The 19,882-nt window shown below is 42.9% G+C and overlaps 1 protein-coding gene across 1 annotated transcript in view; it reads left to right on the top strand.

Moving 5' to 3' along the window:
* The window catches only part of LOC120506418 (limbic system associated membrane protein), a 996,252-nt gene that overhangs the window by 198,295 nt on the left and 778,075 nt on the right, over positions 1–19,882 (top strand). The window lies entirely within an intron of this gene.

The raw sequence follows: 19,882 nt of genomic DNA, 5'->3' as shown, positions 1-19,882 counted from the left end.
ACATATTATTTATTTGAAAGCTGTCCAGTGCCAGAAAGACTATGCCCTTCCCAAGCAGACTTTCTAATACTTTCCCAAGCTTACCAATACAGCTTTCATCCTGCTTGCTAGTTAGCATGCATCCTTTTTTCTGAAATTTAAGTCAGTTACTCCTTGCTCTGTCTGCAGTGGACATGTAGAACAAATGATTTTCCCCCTTTTTAAACAATATTTTATATACATGAAGATTCTTGTCATACCTCCCCCAGTCTTCTCTTCTGCTTACTTTCAATTTACCCTGAAAGATGTGTTTTCTAGAAGCATAACTAGTCTTTCCTCTAGATTTTTTTCTTGGGTCCACATCTTTCCTAAAGCGTCATGCCTGAAACAGGACATCCTCCTCCCATCCAGCAGAACCCACTCAGTGTTTGGTAGAGTGGAAAGATCATATCATGAGTCCAGATCCCTATGTCTACAAGGCATTTGCCTTTTTCTCAGTGTTCTAATCTTGCTCAGATAAGTCCAGCTAGTAAATCACCGCATTCTGCCTACCTCATATTATTTTATTTCTGGAGAACTTTTGACTATTTAATTGTTCCCTTATCTTCTCCATGTGGTTGTATCTCCTTGTTAAAGGCTTTAATAGATCTTTGTTGTATTCATTCAGTGGTTAAGAGTTCTTCTCCACATTGTAAAGATCTGTTTCAATTCCTGCATTGGCTTTCAGCGGTCAGGTATCATCTACATAATTTATGAACCAGATCTCTACTCCATACCATTGTTTGGTTAGAGGATAACATGTTCAGCACATTTGTTGTAGGAGAGAGCCCTGAGCATCTCACTGGGCACAATTTCCCTTGTTGACAGAAATCTCTGACAGCAGCCCTCTGAGTCAGGCTGTGACACTGGTTTTATTCCTACCCTTGAGTAGTTACTAGTCCATGTTTTCTGAGATTGCTGAAGAGAATATCACAGGCACCAGTCACAAATCCTACTAAAAGTCAAGATATATGGCATCTACTGCTTGTCACCTTTGCCCAAGGCCCATTACCTGTCACACAAAGAAATTAAATTGGCTTGACACAATTTCTTTCTGACAATTCAACAGGGTCTGTTACTCATCTTTTTGTACTTATCCTTTTAGCTTTCTACATACAGTTTGATTATTTGTTTCAATATTTTTTCTTGGGATGAAGTTCAACTGAGTGGTCTGTAATTCTCTAGCATAATTTTTTAAAGCTGTGCACCATGCTTCTCCTCTCCAGACTCCTTAAGTCTTTTCTGTTCTCTATGATTCATGTTCTCTAGGACTGGAATTGCTTCAGCCGCTTCTCTTGAGTATTCAAAGGAAGAGGTTTGTCAGGACCAGTCAGCTTGAATACACATTCCTCTGGGTTTTTTTCTTGGCTTTCATGTTATTGGCATTAATAGCATAGTGTTAGATGCTTGCACTTGGCCTACTTAATGAACTGTCCTCCAGAAATTATTCAGCCTTTAGACTGTCATCTGTCTCTTTCCATTAATACTTTTTTCTTGTTCTCCTCTCCGCTAGCAAATAAAGGGGATGCTTGTTGCTTTTTGATTGGATCTGTGCATCCAGTAGCAGGACCTTGGGTCTGTGCTCCCTTCATACAAGATCAAAGGAAGTGCTCATGATTTAGTCATGTCCTGCTGCCTTCCTATGTGCTGCAATAGGACACTGGGGGTCTCAGTGCTGTTTCTCTGAGAAATTGTCAGCTTTCCTTGTTTCCTCTAGAATCACTTCCATTGGAGCCTACATATCTGTTTTCGGTGTGTATTCTCTGCTTCGTTAAAGTTCCTGCTTTTGTGTTCTTGTTTTAATTCTTACTCTTTGTATGGGTTCTGAACTCTATCATTGCTCATTCACTCTCACCAAAGGTGCTTTCTGCTTTCACAGTCCCAGTTCACCTTGGTTCCAGGTACAAAGTGAACTTGTATCACCAAAGAGATTCTGTCTTTGGGACTGCAGTTCTTTCTGCTCCAGAGCTTTTTGCTGTGGTGATGGTGTTTCTCACTTGTTCCTTCTCCTTGTCTGTCCCCGTGTTGATGTAGGTCAAACAGCAAAGCTCGTAAGCAGTGGCTGAGCTGCAGAGGCACAGGATCAGAGCTGCTGCAGAACTGCCCTTCTCCCACTGGGTCACTGGTTAGCAGTTCTGTTTACTTGGGCTTTTCTATTCCTCTGGGCTTGCCTCACATTGCATGAACTTCATGGATGCTTTGTGTTTGTTTTTTTCTCATTTAATGCTCATTGAAGTCGAACAGCCACTTCTTGCAGCTCTGCTTTGATTTACCGATCAGTACCAGGAAGAACCTGATTGTGTTACCGTGTCAAATCTGGTCACTCCTACAGTTGATCCAAGTCCACAATAAGATATCCTCTCCAACAGAAGTGGCTTCTCAAGTGTCTGCCCTTTCACATTTTTATTTTGATTTTTTTTCTTTTTTTTGAATTTCTGATTCTATTGCCACAACTGTGCAAAAATAGTAAATTATAAAAACACAAAATGCAACCAATGTCTGGTTTTGCTTCCATGTTGGTTTATATGGAAACTCTTTTTACCTTTCAATCTTAAAGTTGTGTTACAAATTTTAACTAATGTTTACTTCTGTAAAATAAATTTGCAATTTGTAGTTTTCTGCTTGTAGTATTCTGCCTATGGCAAATAATTTTTGCAAGGACTCTGATGAATGAATTCTACTAAGTGAAGTTACTCTGAAATGAGTGTAGCTCTTCTGTAGTTAAAGTTTCAACTGGAGTTTACCTGATTTTGAACAGATGTTTGCCTTATGAGATAGATAAACAAAGGAATAAAACCGTCCACAAAAGACAGACCATATGAAGCCTTGAGTAAGAGGTTTTTACCTACTAAGAAATGAACAGGATTCCCTGGATTGCTGCCTATAGCTACCTGAAGGTAGAATTTTTAGATGGAATAATGTCCTTTAATTCACTTTGCAACTTTATGGCACAAGAACAAAAAAAACCAAACAATGCAAAAACAAATCAGAGATTAAAAAGCTACTCTAGTAGACTCATCTTGTTGAATCTAATGCACAAGAGCATTGAAAATTAGTTGATTGAACTCTAATTTTAAAAGTCACTGACATTATAAAAAATGTCAGAGGGCATGTCATCAGAAACAGGCTTAAAATAGGATGTCAGATGACTGCTGAAGACCTAAGTCTTTTTTTCTGTTTCTATTCTTAATTTGTTTAGCAGTTTGCAAATACTGAAACTACAAAGCAATTGTCAAAAAGAATTTTTTCACAACCCCTGGCAACACTCAGATGACCAGCATACATAAAATAATGCAACAAGAAAACAGAACCCCTCTTCAGGAGGAGCTGAAATGAGCCCTGAGGAAAAAAACACTAAAACTCTACCAGCAGTTTTCTCTCTTCCATTTAAATTGTATCACCCTTTGTTCAGGATAGTGCTTTTGGTAGGAACAATTTGCTGGTGATGACTTTCTTTTCTGATGATGATAAGAATTAAGTCTGTCTGAAAAGCTCTGTGTTGATATAGACAAATCAAGGAGACCCATTACTTCATTTTCTGTTTCAGAAACATGTCCTTAGCTTGCAGGTGATTGTTCATTTTGTATTTTGTTAAAACAAGTTTTCTGTAGTAAGAAGACAAATGGAAATGCTCTGTGCTGATTTGAAAATGCAGTCATAAATTGTGGCTGGTGTTCAGAAGCTGTTACGAATGATTGGTGTAATAAGGGAAGCTCATTAAGTTTTGGGCTGTCGACTTCAAATGGGAATAACCTGAGATTGAGGGGAAGAAGAGGGCAGATGGACAGCCACACACATGGCTGAGGAATATTTTCTGCAGAGAAGGAAGAAGGAAAGAGAAATAACTTCTACCAGTAAAACAAACATGTCAGGTATTAATACCAAGTGATGCTGCACATCCTAAAACCTCATGTCTCATCCCTGGATACTTGATCCTCTCAAGGAGCAGACCCTCAATGATTAAAAATTGTCTTCTGGTGGTTTAAGTCAAGTAGAAATTTGTGACTATTCATTTTAAAATTCCGAGCTGCAAAGTGCAGAGCTGTAGGAGCTACCTGTGAGCATCTCAAGTCTCTCTGCATTAGGACAGAAGCAGGGCATTTTAGGTCAATGTGATGGCTGTCATCCTTATTCCTGAGCCAGAGCCTTTAGAGCAGGAAAAAACAGAAGAAGCCTGGTCACAGGGAGGAGCAAGAATGCACGTTTTAATAGTGGAGTGGTCAGTTCCAATGGTGAAACCAGGTAGTGGGAGAAATTTTAACTGCTCAGAAGAAAAAGACAGTTGTGTTTGTTCTTTATGACTTAGGGTGTTTATCTGCATAGCAGGCTCATCCCAAAAACTATCACCAAGTGCTGAGGAAAAAAGTCAGAATACAACTGAAAGTACTTTTTTGTATTCTTACAGATTTTTCAGCTTCTTATGCCAGCCAAAGTAAAGAACAATTGACTGGGGAAACCTCAGTAGAGCCTGTGAGTTTTCTCTAGGATGCATTTCTAGAAGGGTGAATATCAATTTCCAGCCCCTGCTTGCACCTCTGGAGGTCTGGTACTTCAAGGATGGGCTTGAGCTTTGTCTGAGTTTGGGGCTGGAGCCAGCACTGGAGTCTGGGCTGCTCCTGGGGACTTGGATCAGCTGTGTTCCACTGGGGCTCAGGGGTGACACAGAGCGGGAGCCAGAGAAAAAGCTTAAGTGTGCCGGGGGGACTTGGGAAGGCAGAGCACAGCAAGCCTGCTCACATCAAGGGAAGCTGAACGGCACATGGGCCCAGCACGTGAGATACAAATAAATATAGCAGCCTGGTGAGTGCCCAGCTGGGGTGAGCTTTATTTTGCTTTTTAAAGGAATCCTGTCAATTCCTATTTGGCTGATAAATTTTAGCTTTTTTAAAAAGGAAAAAAAAAAGAGAAAAAAAGAGAAAAGGTGGTGGTTGTTGATTTTTCTCCCTCACACAAGACAAGAGTAAGTAATTTCCTTTAAGAAGTTCATTTTTTGAAAAAATTTCTGTGCAAAGGGTTGTCTTAAAAACTGCTTCCTTGTCACCTGATACTTAAATTCACTGGAGAGAAAAAGGAAAGCTGCCACATTGATTTTCATTGTCCAGGCTGAGAGGAGACAAAAAGCTATGAGGGGGAGGGAAAAAGAATAAGAATACTCCTCCTGACGATAATCTAAGTGGTTGTTTGCAATAAGAATTAGGGGATATGTTCCCTTAAAAAACATTGTTGCTTTTTAAGTGGCTAGTTCTGCTGTAAACAAATCTTGGAAAACACTAGTGGAATTAGATGTATTTCAATTAAGGAACTCAAAGGAAGTAGGTTTTTACCTACAGCAGAGTATGGAAATGAGGATGGGAGCGTAAGGCATTTTACAAAGCAAAATATAAGTTCCTTTGAGTAAACAGGGAAGTAACAGCTGTGAAATGTTGCTAGCAGAAATTAAATGTTGTGGCCAAAAGGTTTGTTCTGTTTTTTGCCTGTTTGCTAAGGCGTAATTGTTCAGGTACAAACAATCAATCAATCTGCAAGTGTAAGAAAGGGTCAGGGTGTCCATTTCATCAAACCAGACCAGTACATTACTTACTGCCAGATTAAATTGTCTGGAGGTGGGAAGGATGTCAAAACGTCATGCCTTCGATAAATTTGTTTTCCTGCAGACAGTGATTTTTTTGAGTGCCTGGCTGTGGTTGTTAGAAGTGCATCTTGCAGAAATGGGTAGTTGTTGCCCACCAGATGGGCAGAACGAGGGTGTTTTGGAAGATGCACCAGTGTGTTTAATAAGTCACTTTTTATTTTGCCAGACCTCATACAGCAAGATACAATGGCTTCCCTTTTCCCTTACATATTTATTAGCTGTTGGATATCTAGAAGGGAAATTTAAGTGCAGCATCCAGAGGTTTGTGTGTCCGTATGCATATGAGTTGGATGAAGTTTGAATCCTTACTGGCATCAGAAGATCTGAGTGTGACTCAAGCTACACATGTGCATAACTATTTACAGATTCTAGTCATGGTAATCATTAAATTCAAATTAATGAAACCTGTGCAAGGTTTAATTTCTTTATGTGGGGCCCATATTTCTGCTGGTACTCTGTACAGGCTAATTTGTGATGAGCTTGAGGATTCTGTTTGTCCCCATGTTGTCAGGGACAGATGGAGATAAGCAGCTCTTCACCTCATGATGCGCTTTGCTACAGAATATGCAAAATTTCTGTCTTTTAAATGATTTTTAAAAAACAATTTATTAATTAGCCACCTGTAGAAATTTGAAAACAGCAATCAGTATTTAAAAAAAAAAAAGACTTAGAGCTTGGAGAGATGGATAATTTTTGCTTTTGTGGAGGCACCTCTGTAGGAGCAAACTGACTGCCCAGATTGTATTTTATATTGAATCCAGTGCAAACATAGGATTTATGCAAATAGCAAAAATACTAAGTGTCACATATAATTGGGGCCAAAATTTTAACCTCTAGAAATAAAAAACAGAGCAAAAGTAATGGAAAATCTAATCTGCTTTAGTACAGCACAGGATAAGTTTTGTGTTTTCTGCATGCAGCAATTTGCTACTTCCAGAGCAATTGGAGAGTGTTTTGATGATTTCCATGTCTTCAGTGGAAAAGAGTCTTCTGCGTTTTAGGAGATTTTCATTTTGTCTAAAACTAGAAAACCTCCTTGATCAAGTGATTTCAGCTTTTGGAAGGTTTTCCAGCTAGCATTGGCTAGCAGAATGCCAACTACATACATGCTTACTTTGTTAGACCTAACTCTATTTGTGACTTGCACCTTGTTTTCTTCAACTGCTGCCTATGTGCATGTTTTCAAAGAGATTTCAATTTTGAGTAACTTAGAGAGATGAAAAAAGCCCTGGTTCAGTGGTTTTGGTTTTGTTTTTTTTTTTTTTTTTTGGGGGGGGGGGGTGAGTGTTTTGCTGGTTTTTTTTTTTTTTGGGGGGGGGGTGAGTGTTTTGCTGTTTTTTTTTTCTCAAGTGAAAGAAGGTAAGGAAACACTAAGTCTCACAAAGGTTCAGTCTGGCATTGCCTTCCTCTTTGAGTTGCAGGTCCAAATTCTTCAAATTGCAGTGAGGAGGAGGGAAGGGAGGAAAACAATCTTTTTACCTTCAGTACAAAAACCTGCAATTATGAGATGAAATTAGAGGAAAGCATATGAAGAGTTATTTAAGTCGGAGCTGAGAGTGGAAACCGATTACAACCTCAGCTCTGAAGAGACTCCAGCACTTCCATAATACCATGGCAAGTCTTGAAATTTTCTGCCCTTCCAGGATCTGCCACTTTAATCACCTTAAATCAATGCATGAAGACTGAGGTGAGGAAGGGTGTTGAGAAATCAGAGGTGTCCATTCTCAGTTGACTCAGAAATGTCAGCTTCTTTGTCCATGAGATCTTCTGGTCACATTGGTTACAGGTAGTTTTACCAGTCAGCAAATACAGTAACATAGGAGGTCAAGGGGATCCCTGGCCTGAATCTTGCAGCAGCTGGGAATTGGTGATGGAGGAAGGCACTCAGAGCAGACACAGGTAGAAACAGCCTTTACTGTAACATTGCAGGGCTAAGGAAATGGGTTTGATCAGATCTGGCGCGTGGCAGCTTGCAGATGGTGGCTGTTTGTCCTGCGGCAGCTGAGGAGCTGTACGTAGTGAGCATCCTGGGTATGCAGTGTTTCTTCCTGCTGGTTCTGCATGTCCAGCAGCAGAAGTGCAGGAAGAACAGGAGGGTTGGGCCTGTTTGCCTTCATCTGCTCATCTCAGAGCAGCCAAGTGCCCTGCAAAGAAAGCATTTATTGTCTCCATGTAATGTTTTGCTTTCTCTGGCATCCACATATGAATGTTGATTCTCTCTCTTTGCTTTCTCTCTTTCTGCCTATGATAGAAAAAAATAATTTATGGAATAAGCCCAGGCTGGGCAATGGTTCCCCACTCTTGTCTGGTTGGGAGCAGACCCAAGGGAAAGGGCTTTTGTGATGGTACTCTTCCGTGTGAGCAGCACTGCTTGAGAAAGGGGGTTCCATCAGTCTGTTTGGGGAAATTATGCTAATTTTTACAGGTTATTTAAACTGATTGTACCTGTTTTATTTGGTGTGTCATCATGGTCACCTATATTGGTGCAACTGAACAGATGCAAATGGCACTCAGACAAGAGGGTAGGGTGATGGGAAGCTCTTACACTGACTTCACAGCACAAGAAAATGTATCTGGCAAACCAGTCTTGGTCCTCTCAGCATGTCTGACTTTGGGAGCTTGGTAATTCAGAGTTGGCCACCAGTTCCTCATTTTAGGAATGAGCAACAGAGAAGAGATTAAGGCAATAACAACAGCTGTCAGAATATAGCCTTTTTAGTGGTATATTGGAAAGGAAGTTTGGCCTGTGTTAGTCTCAACTGAGAATGCATCAGCAAATGCTGGGAAAGATGAAGAAATGAGTGTGCAGCAGTGTCTGTTCCCTAGTTTGCTGTAAACCATATGTCTGTTGGTAGCATATATAAATACTGAGTAGGTGAATAGGTGACTCATATGAAACTGGCCAGATATTACGATTATCAGCACTACTCAGCCATGCAGGGTCTGCCAAATAACTTTCAGGCATTTAGCACCTGTGGATGCTGTCCCTGTCATCACGCCAGAACTGGCTGCCATCTGAATAACAGCAGCTCCAGCCCCTTGGTATTGTCTGCCTGTCTTGCTGAGCCAATCTTCATGCACACAGGAATTGTTCTACCTCCAAATGAGGTAGAGCCACTCTGCTTGGTATTGCTGTGTGTTTCTGTACTATACAACAGTGCAGGCAATAAGAAAGAGGCAATTTCCCACTGAACTGCAGGTAACACAAATGCAATTAGCTGTACTGGTGTTTGGCCAGTGAAAATACGGGAACATTCTTGGAAGCCGGAGAGTTAATGATGTTAAATCTTCATGAGCGGCCAAAGTCTGTCCTCTCCTACTACTTTCTTTTTGCTGCCTTAATGTATAACTTTCTACCTTTGAATTGTAGGTAATTAAGCTGGACTCCTCCGTGCGGAAATGTCACACTTACCACCTATGGGCTTCCGATCTCCAGCTTTAAAAGGAATTATTCTTCCTGCAGCTCCTGCTGCTCCTGTGTTCCACTCTTATTAACCTCGTAGCCACAGAGAACAGTCTCTCCTGTGCTTTCATTAGATCTGCTTTTTAAAGAAAGGTAACCAGAAACCAAAGGAAAATATTCAAAGTAAAGATTTGACTTCTTTCACTTGTGGAGTAAGGTGACAATATGGAAAGAATCCTTCTAGCTCTTTTGGTCCATTCTGACCTGATCCTTCTGCTGGATCTGCCACAGCCATGCTCTCCTGGTTTGTCTCTCAGCAAGGAAGCAATTGCAGGTACACACGTTTGCCATCATTCAGTCTCACATTTCATAACAACCCTGATTTGATAGTCATAGAACTGAAGAGTATTTTCACCTGGAAGGCGTTGCAGCATAGCAATACACTTCTTTGTAGTTTAATCTTAATTACAACTTGAGGGCACCCTGTGTGGTGGCATTGGAGAGCACAGACAGTGTTTGTCTGTGAATGCACATCCTGAAGCTAAGCTAGAGAAACAATTTCATCCATTTGAGCAGGAGAATGCATCAAAACACAGTGCAATACATTATACATTCAGCTCCCTTTACACATTGCAGCACTTTGCTGGCACTTCTGCATTGCCCTGTACCCATTCTGCAAAATGTGCAGATGTGCTGTGCTGGAGCTATGGAAGTATTGGATCCATGGTGAATGCCAGCAGGAGACTGACTAAGCATGGGGACATGGTCAGGTAGTCAAACTTTCTGATACAGCACAGACAAGCTTAGCCTGATGTTTTTGATTTTGAGAAAAGATAAATGTCATTAGAAGAAGGAAAGAAAGAGAAGGGCATGTGTAAACTGAAGCTGCTTTTGGGACCACTAGAAGTTGTTCTTCTTGAAGAGTTTACACAAGCAAGATTTTCGGTTCATTTACGCTAACTGTAGTCAATTTGTGGTTGCATTAAGTATTTAAATCATTACCAAATCAGAAAGAGATTGTTTAGTAGTTGCTTTGCCCAGATTTAGAAATTACAGTTCTGAATGCCAGGTGGTAAGAAACAGTGCCCAGCATTCAGTAAAGAGCTTGTTTGCTCCCTTCCCACCTGGGGCAAGCTGGGTACTCTGCTCCTTCCACCAGACTTGCACAGGAAAATGTGGCACCCGGCATTCAAGGCAGAGGCATGAGGAGTGCTGTTTGGTTTTTCTGCCTTCTGATGTTAAAAGCTGCTTCCCTGGAAAATGTTTTCTCTTCCCTCAGGGCCCTCCTCTCATCAATTGAGAAAAGGAGTTACAACGGCACATGACAGATTTTTAGATCTTAATAATAAACAGTTAGCACGGCTTTGGTTTGTGTTCTGCTTAGGAGCCTTGGAATGTGCAGAGATACTGCGTTTCATCATCAATTCCACCAGATAATGAAGCCCCAATTCCCCCTTATAGCAGTGTGAGTTCATGCAATCTCTGTTTTGCTAGGCTTGTCCAAGACGTGGAGGGAACCAGCAGTAGGGCACAGCTGCAGGCGGAGTCTTGAACTCAGAAAGCTTCTCCCCCATGCTGAGTCTCTCATCTGCTTCTACCTTTTTCTGTGTGGTAGATGTGTCTGAAGCACTGTGGGTGTGGGACATAGTACAGCCTACAAGGATGAGATGAGGAGGGCAGGAAGGTGACATCCACACTGTTGCAATTCTGCATTGTTTATCGTGCCTTCTTTGTTGGTACAGGCACACAAACAGCCCCAGGATGACTATGTCTTATGCTGAGATCCCTGAATATGAGGAGGGATACAGCTATTATAATGGTTTCCTCTCCCTCTGAGTTGCAGGATGAGTCTGCTTCAGACCAAATAAGTTCTTTGCCTCTGTCAGAGGTGGGATTTTCCCTATCAGGTCCATTCTAGTCATGAGTAGGGAATACTGCTAGAACATCATGGCACCCAAATTACATGTCTTCACCTGGTTCCCCAGACAGCTGTGACCATTCAATGTCAATGCCAGTCTGTGGTTAAGCTGTTCATCCTAGGAAACCCAGCAAGGGTGTGGGGTAAATTATGCTCTCCCTCTGACCTTCAGGGACCTGAGGAGGAAGCCACTCATTGGAAAGTTTGAGGTGGCTCGGCAAGGAAGAGTTTTGCGAGTAATAATTTCTGTAGAGAAGAGAAGACTGAGGGAGTGGTTGTGAAGATGTGAGAAGGGAGTTTGGTGATCAAGGTTCAGAAAGTAGAGAGACTGCCTGATATTTTAGAGAGAGAGAAAACAAGGATAAGGCTATTTTTAGGAACAACATGTCCAGGCAAGTTGATGACAGTCATACCTCAGAGCAGAAATTCTCATGCTGAAGTGCAAATGCTGCTGAGCTTGCGCTGCCAGCCTAATGAGCAGATGAACATGATGAGCCAACTACAGTAAAATAGGGATTTAAATAGCATGGTTCCCAGGGAATTTGCATGGGAAAGAGGAGCTGTACAGGAGTGGATGATGGAAAGAGTGCCTTCTTTTGGGATAATTCCCTCATACAGCTCTCCCCAGAGAAGGCATCAGTGTCAATAACATGAGGAAAGGGATGTAAGCATCGATGTTGATTCGGTGGTTTCTGGTGGAAAAGCTAAATCAAAGCCCTGTGTTTGCCCTATTTGAGAGCTTTCTAATCCAACCTGGTGAGGAAAGTGCTGGTCCTGTTTCTTTTGCCTGAGAAACATCTCTGGAGCTGCTATTGCTTCTGTTTGTGTCACTCTACCAGAGCCAGCCTGTCTCAGGTGGATATTTAATCCCACTTCCACTTGAAAGTAAACCAAAGTTTTGAAGGTTTGGACTTTGTTTCCTTGAAGATTTTCCCCCTGTATTCTCCATTTCCTCCTGTATTCTTTGCTTTGTATCACAAAATATAATGAACCCAAAAGAAGAAAGGCAAAACCCAAAAAGCTCAGCACACCTATTTAAATTTAATGTCCCCACTTTCCTAGTTTGAACTTTATGAATACTGCATAAAATCCTAACTGTATTAGTCAAGGCCTTCCAAGGGGAACTCAGCTCCAGAAATTTTGAGGTGTTATGGTCCTGCCTCCCAGAGGGACATGCTAGTAAATGCTGTGGTAATTGTATTTGTTATCTGCAGCATCTAGATTCATTACATGATAGAGGTAACAGGTGACTGCAACTTAACCTTCTCATTTAGGATGCTTCATGAGTCTTCATCCCTATCCCTGCCCCTGCTATCAGCACATATGGTGTCAGGAGCTCTCTGCAGTAGCATCATGTGAACCTCTGGCTTTTGGGTTTCTGAGGGCCTGTTCTGAAATGCAGTGTGGGGAGTGAGAGTCTCCAGACGGGGAATTCAGAAGCAGGCAATGGGAAAGTGTTGTGTATGAGTCCACATTCATCAAAAGCCTAACCCAAAGGGAGAGGTAGAGGTTGAGAGAGCAGCTTAACCATGAGAGTATCTTTTTCCACTGACTATAGACTGGCAGGCCAAATTTTGGTTCCTTTGAGTGACACTAAATAGGCAAGCAGTTTCATATTTAAGCACTTTGATGACCATTGTGGTCTGCTGCATCCCCTGCTGCTGTCAGATGGGATCCCAAGGCTTGTCAACATGACTGATTGCCATGTTACATCTTTCTCTGCATATGAGTAAGAGGCCCCGTGATCATTTGGATGAGCTTCACTGCGCAGCCCTGCCTGGGGTGATGGTGTGGCTGAGGAGGCAGGTCGAGAAGCTGTTGCTTGCTTGGGCGCAGTGAAGCTGCCAAATGATTCAGCACTCACTTGCCATGGTGGTGAGAGCAGCAGAACAGTGCCTGTGGGACATCAGGGTTCAGACAGTTGTCACCAAGAGTAGGGCTGGTCTTGGTCTTCCTCCATGACAGCTCGCCCAGTGGGACCAGGCAGCATGGTGATGAGACAGCTGCAAGTCAGCTCCTGCAGCCATGTGGTATCATTCTGTGGTTCCTGTGAGACAGCCCTGTGATCATTGGTGATGGTTCTTGTGGGTAATAAAGCAGGAAATCTTCCCTTGACGATGGAATTAATGTCCTTGGCTTTGTCCCAGTGGCACTTTCCATTCTCCTGCTCTGTCTGCCAGATCTCTTGGTTTAGGATTTGCCCTGATTTTAACTGGGTTGGGTTAGGAACAATTAGTTATCTGCTGGAACAGGCTGGTGGAGTCTTTTGATCTGGGTTGGGGAACTTAATGTTGATGTCACCTGTGCACACTAAACTGGCCCCAGAACCTCTTTAATCCAAATTACGAGCAGTTGAGCAAGGAGTCAAATCAAATTTAGCAGACCATTTTAGAAAATGATTTTATTCAACCTGTACAGCTCCTGTGTGTTCATTGAACCAGAGATGAAGTGATTGTTAAAGTCACTAGAGTTAAACTCATATAAATTTGAGTGCAGGCAGGCTTTTATGAACTCATTCGTGTGGATCAATCACAGTGTTGATCCAACAGGAGCACACTGAAGAACACAAAAAATAATTTAATATGCTAGATGTTGGTTATGGGCAAGTATTCACTGGGCTCACCCATTGGTAAAGGCCATAACCAGGCAAGTGGTGTGGGAGAATGCTGTTTGTTACCACTGTGGGGACACTCAGGTCTGCATATAACCAGCCTTTTGACATCTTTGCTGAGACAATAGTCCTGTCCCATATGTAGTCCAAAGTGACCCTAATAGAATTTTTTTTCTGCAAGTTGATTCCCTGTGACTCTGCTGGGGATGCTGGGTGGTTCCCCTTGGTAGGGGAGAAGTCCAAGACATTCAAAGGCCAGTATCACACTTGACAGCTTTCTCAAGCTCAAAATAATAAGGACTGTGTCCGTACCAACTCCAAAATACCATCCTTTTCCTAAGGGAGACTTCAGCAGGAGTGTGAACAAGGCTGTAGCTCATCTTTAATAATGCTACTTTTAAAAATAAATCATGTTTTATGGATCTAAACTTAGCCTCTCCAGATAAGCAAGTCCTGGGGCCGCTGGTGATTAATATGCAGCACTGGAGCGTGGCCCAGCGGGGCCCTGATTAATAGCGATGACATCATGACTTTTAAACATTCTGTTAATGCCGGCCCCGGTGACAAATGGGGATGCGCGGCATCGCTTCCCGTGGCATTTGCGTTGCCGGAGAGAGGGCCGGGAGCAGCGCCCTGTCGCCTCCCCTGGTCCAGGCAAAGGGAATCTGCCCGGCTAACCTGTGCTGGCCCTGGGAGCTGTGCCCCGGGACCCGGCAGTGCCACAGCTCCCCATCCTCATTTGGAGGCGTGTGCGAGTCCCTGGAGGGCAAGGCAGGTATGGTAGAGGTTTTTAAGCACCCTCTCCACCTGCAGCTTTCTCTGCCACCCTACCCTTCAGGAAGTTTGCTCACAGGCTTGGGGCCAAGGCAGCTCCCCATTTAAGGCTCCTGCTCCCTGCTGAAGTGCTCCCTGAGTTTTAGGGGCTGGTACCCCACAAACCTGGCACAATGTGCACCCCTAGCAGGTCTGAGGCCTGAATCCATAACTTTCTGGGCATCATAAGGTGACAATTTTGTTTCAGCTGCTGCCTTTTCCATGAGTTTAAAAGTAAATAGCCATGAAGTTAATAAGCGTAGGTGATTGTTGTGCTGCCAGGAAGAAAGGACTGCTGCAGTCATGTGCCATTTACCACAGTTTCTTGCCATTCCATGACCTCCTGGTCTTTCCCCACTATGTCTGGTCCCCTGTGCTGAGGGGCAGCACACTGCATGGGTGCCTGGGCCATTCTGCAGTACCTTGTGGGCAGCAGCTCCCCAGGTACATTCTGTTCCTGCAGACTGTGAACTACTGAACAGCCCCATCACTTCCCTCTTCCTCTCCTGCTTTTATGGCACCTTGTAGGGAGAAGTCTTGAATTGGAGTGCTGGCCTTGACCTCCATGGGTGCTCTGGAAAGCTGTGTAGATTGGTGTCTGCTTTTGAGGGCTTGGGATTTTTTTTTACTTTTTGTTCACACGGCTTGATTTGGCCTGGTCTGGTGTCTGGAGAGCAGTCTAGTAGACCAGACTGCTAAAACTTTTGGATCCTAAATAACATGTTTCTCAACTCTCTAAGATTTTGCTAAGAATTTTTGCCTGGCGTTCAAATAAATCCTCTTTCCCCATCCCACCAGCACCAGTGAGAAAGAAGTAATTTGAAGCTCTCTGCTTTCACATTCAAATGACAACTCCATGAATCCAGACTCCATTTAGTATCCAAAAGTAATCCCAGGAAGGTTTTAGACAGTTTGAGTTTTATAATATAATTTCATCTTTGCAGTGGTCTCTATGCCACACTAATGTGTAATATTGGGACCAAATATGTGAGGAGTCCTGAACTGGCAAAAAATCTACTTGAGACTCACTGGTTGTGCTGGGACAGGCACAGCCCTGTACCCCCATAGTTGTTAAAACCTTCACAAAAAGCTGGTGACTTAATATTGTTGTATTAAAATTATATGTGGTCCTCTTTGACCCTTCTGATACCAAATGACTGTGCTGCATTTTGCAGAGCTTTTCTTGTTGAGTAAGCAAGTTGCTTTGGACTTGCTCAGTGTGTGGGGAGGGGTTTTTATTCCTAAACACCTCCCTGTAAAACGCAAGACATCTAACTGTAATGCTGTACCATACAGAGCATATTTTATGAACTTAAAGGTCTGAGAATATAAAAAATGTTGTAAATATATAACCTCTGAGCTACTGAGCATCAGCCAGGGAAATATCCCCCCCCGTCCCCTCTGGCATGACTAGGAGAATGCAGACATGCTGCCTGTCAGAGAAATCTTTGCTTGCTGGCATCATCTGCTCTGTAATGTTTCACCCTTGCAGCAAATCCTCTCACCCCTTCTCCAATCAGTCTTGTTCTTTGCACTTTCAAAGTCTTTGCCACCCCACCTTTCATGCATGTTACTTGTGCAGTTAGTGCAGTGATAAAGTGCATTTCAGAGGAAAGGCAGTGCAGACAGATGGGATCAGGGGCATCTATTTTCGTGTCTCAGCCATGGACTTGTGTATACTTGGTTTCATCAGCTTGCCCCTCAGCGTCAGGAACAAATTGGTATTTGTCATAAACTCTTGATCCTTGAAGAAAATGAAGGGCCATTTAACATTTTTAGAGTAATAATAATAATGTAGAAAAGAGATGTATCCTGGTCGCTGAGAACAGCAGGTTATTTGTTTAAGAGCATACTTTAGAACAACAGCAAAAAGAACCTTTAATCTCAGAATTTCAAGGCACCCTGTAACCTATAAACATTGATTCTCCTTCTTCTTGTTATTCCTTGTGGGCATTTTACCTCTATAAAACCGAGCAACATTCCTACCCTGATGATCTTGCAGCAAGAACAAACGAATACTAGAGAGAACTGAGGCGAAATACAAGCAGGATTCAGATGGCAAACACAACCAGGGAGTGTGCTGGCAGTGGGTGGTTTATGTTCAGGATATCTCACCCATGGGGACATGTATTCTGGGTAAGTCTGCCTCATGGACACCTGTGAAAAAAAATTTATCCTGCCCTGGGGAAGCTGAGTAGTGGGGCATGTAAATGAGATTGGTCACTCCATAAATTTCTCTTTGGAAAATGTAGCTTTTAACCTGGCAGTGAGGTGAGTGGGTGAGTGTTGTTGAATCATGGAGGGGACAGGCAGCAGTTGGGGGAGTTTTTTGTTGGTTCCAGTAGATAAAGACATCCTGCTGAAAGGGAGTTTTGGATTTGCCTCCCAAAGTGTGTGCCTGCTGTGTCATCTCTACACTGATAATGTTATGCCTCCTTTCCTTTTTCCTTTTTTCCCCCCTCCACTTTCTATAAAAAAAGCACAGAAAACCATTTTGAGCTGTTCTGAAATTTTGGGTTCTTTTGTTTCTCTGCATTTCTATTGGATTATGTCCCTGACATTATTGCCAAGAAGTTAAATAATACACCTAGAGATTGAGAAAACTACATAATAAAGCTCTGGAGCTTATAGCTTTTCTAGTGCTGTGCCACGGAGCTTTTTGAGTTGAGAATTGTGATTGGCAGTCAAATTTAGACAAAAATGGTTTGAAAATTATTTCTTTTTTTCTCTTTTCTTTTTTTTTATCTGATAAGGACCAAAATGTACTGTTGGAAGTTGTAACATTCATAGCAAAGCAGCCTCAGAGATTCAGAAGAAGTAAACATGATTAAGTAGGAAACCTGTTTTCTAAGCAAGTGCCTGTGGTTGCAGATCATGGGTTATTCAGAAATCACCGGCTGTGCCACTCCACGACAGATGACCTGGGCACACCTGACTCATCTGGAGTCTTGTGCAAGATCAGGTCACAAAGGAAATTCAGACTGAGCTTCAGGACTGATGGAGGGCTCCCTTACACCTATGGAAAGGGTGGAAGTGTTTTCATTACTGTGAATGGATTTTGGCAGCCAGACCAAATCAAATTCAGCAACTCCAGCAACCACTTCTTACCCTCAGTTTGCAAGTCCCACAGCCTTTGCCCTGCCTGCTCCTGTCTGCAGCACCCTGAGTGCAGCAGGCACTGGGTTCTGGGCTTAGACTGTCTGTGTTTTGACTTTTCCTCTCTCTGTCCCTAAGTGTTATGCAGAGCCAAGAGGAATTGAGTTTGGTGGTTAGATGCCTCAAGAAGCTGTGTGACAGCATGGATGTTCTTCTTAACCTTTTCATTGTCTGGGGGTCCCCTCTTCACTGCTGCTGCACCATCCCCAAGTTTGTTCAGGACACCGCTTGCCAAATCTCAGTCAGATCAGTCGGGTGAACTCATCCTCACTCTTTTGCTTATGGGGAGAGAAAGAGGTAATAAAGCTCCTCCAAAACAGACTGAACAGAAGTCATTATTTTATGTCCAGGCCTTGCTGAGTAATAATGATCTGCCTTTAACCACCTACTCGTGCCTCTGCTTATACCCATGCTTGTTCATGACCTTCATTCATTGTATTCTGTTGAATTGAGCTTGTATATTCCTGACACACAGGAGCTGCATCTTCATTCATTTGTGGTAAATGCCTGAGACACTCAGGGCACTTGAAATTAAATAATCAGCAGTGGAACAAAAGACCCCAATTGGGCACACAGGCACATTGTCTGTTTTATTTGCAGATAAGTTCTGCCTAAAAGCCAGCAATGCGTGATGTTTCTTGCTGCTTTTTTAGTTTAAAGCAGATGTTGTACACAATATTAGAAACCATATCCTTGCAGGCTGTGAAGTAATGAGGGCAGGAAGAGGGAAGTGAAGAGCTGGGATATCTCCTGTATCTCCTGCTTTATTTTAGGTGAGGCTTTGGGGAAGGGAAGTGTGTAGAGTGAGGGCTCTGCATTTGAGCAAAATGTTCTGTGCTTTTGTGTCTTTTGAGGCTGAGTGTCTGTCCAGTTGAGGATTATATGTGAAAGGGAGGAAGGGAGGGAGGGAAGAAGGTGAAGAAATAAAGGTTTAGTGCTATATGGTGGATCTACATAGCATGGTTCGGTAAATTGCTCACATAGTTCATGTGAGCTGTGCTGGGCTCTAAAGGGTGGCATATCTGTGCTGGAGGTGAGAGAAGAGTCTATGAATTTTGTGATGATGCTTCATGCTCAAAGAAGCCAATATTGTCTTATTGTCTTATCCTAGGTGCAAATATATGCTTGTATCTCTTGAAGTTTTTCATAGTTTTCAAACACTATGAAAAACTTCAAGAGATACAAGCATATATTTGCACCTAGGATAGATTCAAAAGGGTCTTATATCCAAGAAGGATCTCCTCTCTTTTTTCTTCCATTGGATTTTTGGGAAAGAAAAATGTATTTGCTCTCCCAGCTGAAGAATAGCCATATGGGAGCAGCCCTGTGAAACACCCTTAGCACAGGTGGGACGTCTTCTTCAAGGAATGTGTGGCAGCACAGTGAACTCCCATTTTATTTCTCTTCTTGGGAGCAGATAAATTCACTTGTTTTAAAATACTGAGAAGATGGGAACTACTGTGTGTGTGCATGCATGTGCCTAAATCCCCCCTTGGAGCAGTGGGAGCGGCTGATGGGCATGTGCAGCTGGAAGATAACGCACTCATCTCTCTGAGGGCAGGCGGTGCCAGCCCTGCCATCAGGCCCAGGTTATCTGTTACCAGCACGCTGCTTGCTGCATCTCTTGACTCTTCCCACCTGGTTCCAGGCAGTTCCAGATGAGACCCTCTACGTATGATCTTGGCAATTAGTCCGTCAGCCCCTCTGAGCCTGCAAGGTCTGGCCACAGAGCAGGGGGAATCCCATTCGATGGCAGTGGGCAGAACAAATCAACCATGCCCACCAGATAAGAGTCGGGTCTGGCAGTGTCTGTCACTGTCAGTCCCAAAAAATTCCAGTATTCTATGGAGCAGCTCTCAGGCTTCTGGTTACCTGTCAGGAATGGCAGCTGTAGGTTGTTCCTCCCTCCTACTGGGCACTGCTGAAAGATTTGTGGAAGCCCTGCAGGAGGTCTGTGAGTGTGGCTACGGATGCTTGTTGTGTCAGGGTGTCACACTTCAGCAGAAAGCACAGCCTTTCCATCATGGGAAACTTGGAAATCGGTGCTTGTGAGTAGCAAAGGAGGGGAGATATTTATTGGTGTGCGGACAGTTGGCACTACCTTTTGGGATAATTTCTGATTATTATTTAGATATCAAAACGGCTCCCTGAATAACATCCTCCTCCCCATTTTGCAAACTAGGTGTGGTCTTAGCACAGTCATAATTTACCACGGAGAAGATCATACTTGCAATGCACAAGAAAATATCAATAAAGGCAGGATGGAGCATCACTCTCCCAAAGAAGACCAGAAGTTTATTATGTGGATGGGGAGAAGGAAATCCACTCCTG

The sequence above is a fragment of the Passer montanus genome, unplaced genomic scaffold (assembly GCF_014805655.1).
Source record: "Passer montanus isolate IOZ18808 unplaced genomic scaffold, ASM1480565v1 scaffold39, whole genome shotgun sequence".
NCBI classification, from domain to species: domain Eukaryota; kingdom Metazoa; phylum Chordata; class Aves; order Passeriformes; family Passeridae; genus Passer; species Passer montanus.
Note: the sequence above shows the minus strand (reverse complement) of the source record. Positions and strands in the feature narration are given on the sequence as shown.